The sequence below is a fragment of the Condylura cristata genome, unplaced genomic scaffold, assembly GCF_000260355.1.
Source record: "Condylura cristata isolate star-nosed mole 26May11 unplaced genomic scaffold, ConCri1.0 scaffold00031, whole genome shotgun sequence".
NCBI classification, from domain to species: Eukaryota; Metazoa; Chordata; class Mammalia; order Eulipotyphla; family Talpidae; genus Condylura; species Condylura cristata.
Window position 1 is genome coordinate 12941470 of NW_004567132.1, and position 8725 is coordinate 12950194.

The window sequence follows — 8725 nt, forward strand, 5'->3', positions numbered from 1 at the left end:
CCTGGTCCATTATACTCCCGAGCAGGGCATTTTTATTAGGGGGCTGGGGCATGAGCCCGCTCAGGCTTCTGTAACAAATGCCAAAGATTCTGTGGCTTATAAAAAACAGAAATGTGTTTCCCATTGCTCTGAACACTAGAAGTTCAAGATCAGGGTTGGAAGAGGTCCCTGTTCTGGGCTGCAGATTTCTTATATCCTCAAGAAGGTGGTAGAAGGGGCCAAGAACCTCTGGGAGGTCCTTTCTAAAAATCTTTTATAAATCACTAATCCCATTCAATAGGGCTTCCTCCTTATGACTTACATCCCAAATGCCTTGCCTCCTGATACATCATCTTTGGGGGGGTTAGGATTTCTACTTGTGAATTTGTTGGTGTGTGTAGATGTGTAGTAGGGGAGACGTGAACTTGCAAACCATAGCAATTCCCTGCCAATTGCTTTTGGTCCCATGGTCTGAGAGAGATGGACTGTGTGTAGCATTCTCAGTACAGAGACAGCTGCAGAGGATGTAAGCAGTAAATGCTTTTATTTATATCAGGATAATGTTCTAGGCCTTGCTTAGAAGGCCTCCACTCAGAAAAGCACAAAGCAGGAAATTTAGAAGCAGCCAAGGTTGCTGAGAGTGGGAAGACCAGGAGAGCCCTGGTGCAGCAGCTCTTGCTCACAATTGCCACCTCCCACACCCCCCACACCCCACCCAGGCTCAAGACTGGAGGATGTGCATGTACTGATGTTGAGTAAACTTCCACATTCCACCACTTCCTCTGCAGATACGATCAGTGGTCAGGCCATGTGTTTGCTGGGGAGCAGACAGATCAGTGAGAGTCCGCCCCTGCAATTCATGGGCCGCCTTTGCAAAAATCACATGAAAGCCCTTCTCCTGCCAAAAATGACTGGGTGCAGAGATCCCCAAGGGTGAGATTTAGCTGCCACTCATAGGTCCAGATGGCATCTGGTGGGCAGCAGAGATGGAAGGGCCTGTGTCTGTAAAGGCTTCCCAGAGTGACTCAGACAAGAAGTGAGCAGAGAATGCCAACCTGACAGTGCAAATTCAACCTCTCTTTGCTGAGCTGCTTGAAAACTAGCTTAGAAATAATCATAGATGTTTTAGAGTCTTAGGCTCATAGAACTTACCCCTGAGTTTGTTCACTCTAACCTGTTCATTTAATGGACTGGGGAAAAAAAGCCTGGAGACATGAACTGAATAGCCAGTGCTCACACAGTGCTGAAGAAGATGAGAGTTAGGTGAGTTTTGAAAGCTCCTCTAACCTGCTATTCAATGATTTTCATCTTGTATCCAAGAGTTCCTCCCCTTAGACCACAAGCGTGATGAGAAACCCATTGAACATGGGTTCCAGAATATAGAGCTTGGTTCTTAGTCACAACCAAGACCTACCTTCTATGATACCATTTTCACCCAGTTTGTAGTAGAATGCTGTTCCAAGAAAGTGCTTCTCAGTCTTGGCTGCATAATAGAATCAACATGAGAAGCTTTGAAAAAGCTTTTCATGCTCAGATTCCACCTTCTCTATCACTTGAATCAGAACCTAGAGTGTAATAATTACTTTTTCTTAAAATGGCTTCCCAGTTAATTCTAATATGCAGTCAGAATTATTAAATGCCATTCTAAAGCTGTTAAATTTGACTCAATATATGATTAATGAAGACATTAAATCTCTCTGCTCCCCTCTCTCATTTCCAACCAACATAATAAACAGGACTCCCTTTCCTCCCTGTTTGCTGATTTATCATGTGTTCATTCATTTAGAGTAAGAGCTGCCCGAGACACAGAAAATAGATTTATGTTATATGCACATTTGGCAGATGGGGAAAACTAAATAGAAGGTGTTAACCAAAAGTTTCAATATAACAGTAGTGTAAGAGGAAAGAAAAAGTACACCTTGCTCTCTCCCCCGATCCTGGCACTGAGTTCTAAAACTCTTGTGATTTCCTGGACCATAGTGTGTCTTTGTTCTGATAAGCAACTCAGTATATATGGGGGAGCAGAAGCACCCAGATGAGGGCTGACCCTGGAAAGACCAGGCCATAATTAGAAGGTTGAAATTTTTAGTCCTACTTCCTATGCTCTTGAGAAGAGAGAGGGGCTGTAAGTGGAATGGATGATCAATCACACCAGTGTGAGGTAAAATTACTGAAAGTATGGGGTGCAGAGAGCTTCCAGGTGGGAGAACACACGCATAACCTCGGATGGTATCACCCTGAATTCACGGGGATGTGAACTCCTGCTCTTGGAATCCTTCCAAACCTCATCTACACCCATATCCTTTATCATACTCTCTAATAAACTGGTAAATGTGTTTCCCTGAATTCTGCATACTACTCTAGCAAATGAATTAAACCAGAGAAGGAGGTGACAAGACCGTCAGCTTTATAACCTACCTGTCCAAACTACACTGAGCAATCTGGACTTGTGATTGGCATCTGAAATGAGCTTGGGGCAGTCCTGCAGGACTGAGTCCTTAATCTGCGGGATCTGACACTGTCTCCACGTACATGTCAGAATTGAGTTAAATTGTAGGACACACAGTGGATATCACAGGTAATTGTTTGGTGGGGGAAAGCTCCTAGACATGGGTATTGAAATGAAGGAAGACTGGGTTTTTCCTTTACAAGTACCTTAGTGAGGAATAAATCCAAAGTTGGAAACTTCCTAGTTGAGCATACTCTCAACTAGCTTTAAGGGCTGACTCAGTAAATGGACAAAGAAATTCAGCATGTGAAGCCTTGATTTCAAGAGTCCCCAAAACAACTATGACTATCTATCTTCCTTTCAAATCCATGGCAGATGTAGGGGCCATTAGAGTATTAACCATAATTGTGGCATGATAGTCTCCACTGATTGTTAATATCACCTTTATTTATATTACTTACCTGTTTCTTAGTGGAGAGTCCTATGATGAAAAAATGAGTTCCTGGTCAGCTAAGTTGTTGTGTTGTGAGTATAGGGATGGGATCAGTTGTTTGGATGTCACAAGGAACACGGTAGAGGAAACCTTGGCCATCTGGCCGGTCTGGGCATGCAATTGGAGACAAAGTGAGGAGGAAGCCCTTAAAAGGGGAATGGAGGACACCAATAACAGGATGGAGAGCTGGTTTCCCCACAAAATTGGCAAGTGGTGACATTGGTATTTTGACTTCCTTTTCTGCTCCCTTTTCTCCCCTTTACTGATTGGCATCCTCTAGGCCTTCCCAGACCCACTATGTTCAAACACCATGCTGGATCCTTGATCTGTAGCATCAACTACCATTAATAAGCAACAAATAATATTTATTCTCCTTCTGTGCCTGGAATTTTGTGTACTTCATCTCCTTAAATCTTAAATTGACTCTTTGAATTTAGTGTCAGTCTACCTACTTCATAGATGAGGAAATGGAAGCTTCAGTGCAGTAGAACTAGGAACGGAGATTAGCCTGTCCCACTTGTTCAATGTTACTTAGAACAAGTGGGACAAGTGGGTCACTTTAATAATGTATTAAAATGAAATAAAAGGACATTTTAAAGAAAACTTTTAAAAAGGGTGGGTAGAGAGTGAAAAAGCTTATGGGGTCCATACAAGGACCCCTAATTTGCCACTACTGATTCAGTATCACAGGAAGGAAGAGCAGCAGGCAGGGTCTGTCACGTGGCCTGAGTCACAGGCGCTTACCCTGACACCACCTGCTTACCTTAATCGCACTGAAGACCATTACCAGGTCCTCTCCTAGAGTCAGTTCAGGGTTTGTATCATCAGCTTTGCACTCAAAACATCTCCCAAGAGTAATTACACAAGTGGAGTCTCTAAAGAGTGCCTCTTCCACATTTTTCAAGAGCAAGTCTCTCCATGCTGAACCTTCTCACTCGTTCTCAACTGTCTTACCATTTGGAAAAACACTTTCTCTTTCCTGAATTTAGATGGTCTCCAGGTGGACCTATTGAGTATGTCTGAAGAATGCATTGCCTGGGAGAGTGGTGAGAGAGGGAGGCACCTCTTTATGCACCACAAAGAGAATGCCATGTGAACGGGGTACTGTTGATGAGAGGAAGAAGCGGTCTGAATGCTCTGTACTTTCCTCAACTTAATATGAGTCATAGATAAAATATAGGCTCCACCACTGTGGAAGATTTTAGCCTAAAACAGCCCATTCTGACAGGAGGATTGTGAGGAGCCAGAGGCCTTCAGAACATTTCACATGGTCTTTTTCCAAGAACAGTTCAGGTAGAGAAGAGAGCAGATGTGACTGATTTGGAAGCAAGGCCCTCACAATGGATGTATTTCCCTGAACTTGCCCCCTGCTTCTTGAGCTGTAAGCATTACTGCCTTTTCTCTTGGTATATTATAGCCTTTAGACATCACATCCTTTAGACATCACTCCTTCCTGACTGCAAAAAAGGGAAGAGGTTTACCTGTCATTCTTTTAGGGGAGGAATTGGGTGAGCACTGCCCCAAACCAGCCAGCCTGGGGTTAGACACCAGACACATTCTGTGCAAACTCTAAACTTGATCACCAGGAAACCAGTGGTCTGGATTAAATACTGTGTCTACTTAGGGCTATATATCACCTTAAAAGAAAAACCAACCCTCATCAGAAAAAAAAGACTGCAGTATTTTGTTAATCACTTGTTGAAATACTGGCAAAACTAATACACTCAGAATTCTAGCCATTACCTTCAATATTCTTATATAAAATTTCAAGTCTTGGGCCCAGTTCTGTGCACATCAGTTGTTTGCTGTGCTATGCTTGCTACTTGTTTAGTCATTGACAGTCACTCTTAATGTATTGCTCTGCTGAGAGTACCAGAATCCTTCTCTCAAACAATTTAGGTTATTGGCAAAAAATATTGATGAACACACAGCATCCAGCATCTGCCATGCCAATCTTGAGGTAATTGATCTTTATACAAAGATAATCTGAATAGTTGTGTTGCTAGTGATGTCTTTACTCAGTACAAATAAATTGTACCCAAATTATGGCAGAATGTTACAATCCTAGTTCTTTATTCCTGCTTGTAGTGAGTGTTTTACCAGAGCTACATTTGATTAGAGAAAAAATTTAAAAGTAGGATATTTGTCAATTTCCTGCAGTATTTTGATTAATTTTTGTACCTGTCATCTCCATTTTATCAGATGAGAAAACTGAAGGTTTGAGAGGTTAAGTCATTTGCTCAGGCTCACAGTTAGAGACCTACTTCAGAGAGACATAGTTTTTCAATACTTTTGAAATGAGTATGTCCAATAAGTGTTTTGCCAACACCACCAAAAAATTCACTCGATTCTGATAATATCTACTTAGAGATAGCATCAATCCTACAGATTAAGGGAGACACAAGACTTCTTCCCCTCTCCCCCTGAAACACTTCAGATGACAATCAGGAGTCCAGTCCAGATTGCCACCGTTGTTGCTGGCCAACTGGCCAGACTGGCGGTTCTCACAGCCCCCTCCTCAGGTTCAACTGGTTTGCTAGAGTGGCTCACGGAACTCAAAAATCATTGTACTCACTAGAAGAATCAAATGGGAGAGAAGTACTTGCCAAGTGTCAGAGAAAGGGTGCAAGCTTCTGGCCTCTCTGAACACACCACTCTCCTTGCTTCTTTTCATGTGCACCAGCCAGAAAGCTCCCAGAAGCCTCACCTATTGGGTGTTTATGGGGGTTTCATTCCAGCAGTGTGGCTGATTAGATTGCTGGCCATTAGCTATTGACTCTACCTCAAGCACTCAATGATGAGACCACGGGCAGGGACCACTGAATGTCCCAGTGATCACTATCACCTTTTCCTACAATCTCATTTAAATTATTATTTTTAATTTCCATCAATGTACAGTTTAATTCATATAATTTAAATTCATTGATGAAAATTAAAAGTAAAGTGAAGAATAATTAAAATAGTAATCATTACTAACATTTATTGCCTGTGGGGCTGCTCTAAGGACTTGTTTTTTATTAACAAGTTAATCCTAGCAACTTTCCCCCCCTTCACCTCCCCAACCCAGACCTAGATAGCAGTATCACCCTTTTACAGCAAAGAATCTCTCTTCTGTTTCTGCTCTTGCCTTTTTCTATGACTCTGCAAATTGTCCAAAGGAAACGTTTCTCTGACAGTTTCTGGGGTTGTGGATAGAGCTGGGGCAGGTTTAGGGCAAGCTAACACTTCAAGAAGTCTCCACTAATTGGTGAATTACTCATCTGACAAATTGGTCTTTGGCAAATTCATCTGTTTTCACAGACTGATAGCAGGCTTGGCCAACTTGAAACAGATTCACTGCAGACCATGGAGAAGTAAGGAGGGAGGAAACAGCATATGAAAAATTTATACCTGGCAGAAAAAGAGAATCCCAGAGAATCACAGAGAAGGTACAAGGTATGGCAAAACCTCTTCCTGGATCCTGAATGAACAGTTTCATCCCACGGAGGGGGCAGGCAGGGCAGTGGTTAGAACACCTGCAAAGAGACCAGGAGAGGGAGCTCACCATTTAGAACCTAGGGCTGGGTACCTCCTGCCTCAGGGTTGCACAGACAGTCACACACGCCAGGGTGGTTGTGGCTCCACTCCAGCCTGCACTGTGCCTCCCAAGCTTTGCACACTGACTGCTCACCGAGGAGAAAGTGGCTTTTTCCACAAGGCAGAGGCATAATGGGCTCACTGAAAAAATACCAGCAAGGCTGTGCCAGCCCAAAGTAGCCACACTTCTTTGCTCACTTGAAGGAGCCATATAGGTGGCCATTGACACAGGGGCTTCAGCGAGCAGCCTGTGCAGCACGTAAAGAAGGAGAAAGTTCAGGCACACCACCCTGGTAACACACAGCCTTTTTATTAGGTTATGTTAAGTGATTATTTTCAGTAAAAAATGTTGTTATGTTAACAGCAATGGGCTACTGCTTAACTTGATCCAGAAACCTTGAAGGCTAGAACCTATACTTGCACAGCTACTATTGCAGTGTATTTGTGGGGACATGCCAGACTGTTGTGTTTTCTTTATCACTACAAAGATTTTACCCATAAATACAGTTAAATTCCCCAATGACCTGGGCTGGAACTTGTGGCAGCAGAGGGGCCCTTTGTACATGGGGAAGAGGTAGCTCTCAGGGGGTATAGACTCAGGGGGTTGAGGGGTGCTGAGTGACTGTGGGGTCCCTTCTTTCTGGGCCTCCTAACTCACCATTCTGGCACTGAGTAAAGGCAGATCTGGGGAGGAGCATCATCAAGGACAGGAGTGGAGGAGACTACTTTTCTTAATCCCTATGTAGAGTTTTTTTAAGCCACTCATTGCTGTCTCCACTGCAGTTCTACCTATTTATCTGTTGGTGGAATTTGAGACTAAGCTGGTGTGTGTATGTCACATCTTTTGATTCTGAATAGTCTTCAGATAAAGAAAGTGGTGGAAGATGGGCAGGGGAGGTGGTGGTAAGAATGAGGTGACTCTCAGTAGATGAGACTTTGAGTGTCAACCATGAAGAGACACTCAGAAAAGCCTGGAGATGTCCATTGTTCCCTGCAGGCCCATAGAAATTGGCAGTGTTTAAAGAAATGTCCCCATCAAGGCAAAAGTAACAATTTATAAAGATACTATTTTTATTGTGGTAACATTGATTTACAATACAGCATATTATTTGGGGGATAGATTCACACCTCTTCAGATGTCACCACATCACACCCACCAGCAGAACACCCCAAATCCTCCATCATAGGTCACTGGGTCTGCTCCCCTCTTTGAGCTTCTCTCCCCACCCCCTGGCAACTTCAGTTCTACAGCCAAATTTCTAGGGTTTGTTTGATATGATTTTCTGCTTACTTGTCTAGTTTTTTTTTTCTTTATTCCACATATAAGTAAAATCATTTGTATTTGTCTTTCTACTTTTCATTTATTTTGCTTAGCATAAGCCCCTCCAATTCCATCCATATTGTCAAAATGGCAAGAGTTCATTTGTTTTTCTCAGTAGTTGAATAGTATTCCATTATGTGTGGTATCTATTCATAATTTGGAATATGGAATTTTTTTAGGTTTATTTTTAGATTAAGTAGTTTTCTTCTTACATAGTAGTTAACTTTTGGACAGTATTTTATTTCTCCCTGCAGGTGGAGTCCCAGTAGTTGGATGATGGGAGCATCATCACAGTCCCTGTGATCCATCACTACAGATCTCCCCTGTTTTGACCTCTCACCCTTCCCCCTGGATGCCTGAGATCTCAGGTCAGTTTACAAGTTTTGTCTTTTTTCTGAACCTTTTGTTTGGCTTCTCTATATTTCACATATAAGTGAAACTATCTGTAATTTATGTTTTTCCTTCTGACTTATTGGTGAGACATAATCTCTTCCAGCTCCATCCATGTTGCCACAAATGGCATGAGTTTACCTTTTTTGATTATTGAGTAGTATTCCATTGGAAGTATATAGCACAGGAAAATTGAATTTTTGAATGTAACTTGTGCAGCACGAGTATCACTGTTAAACCCATGTGAGTGAGGGAACCAGAAACCAAGATATGGCAGACATGGCAGACACTCCTGCCACCAGTGGGAGCTGTAAGCTCATGCCTTCCTGTCACCCTGAGGATGGATGGGCTAGTACAGATGGTGACACCGTATTTGTGGGGTGTGGGAGAGGGGGTGGTCCCAGCAGTCAGAATTAGTTCCCGCAATATTGTTTTCTAGGAGCTTTATTACTCTACACAGCTGGTTTGATAAGAAAAGCCTAGGGTCTTCCCCACCTCTTTAGTTCCTATGTATTAT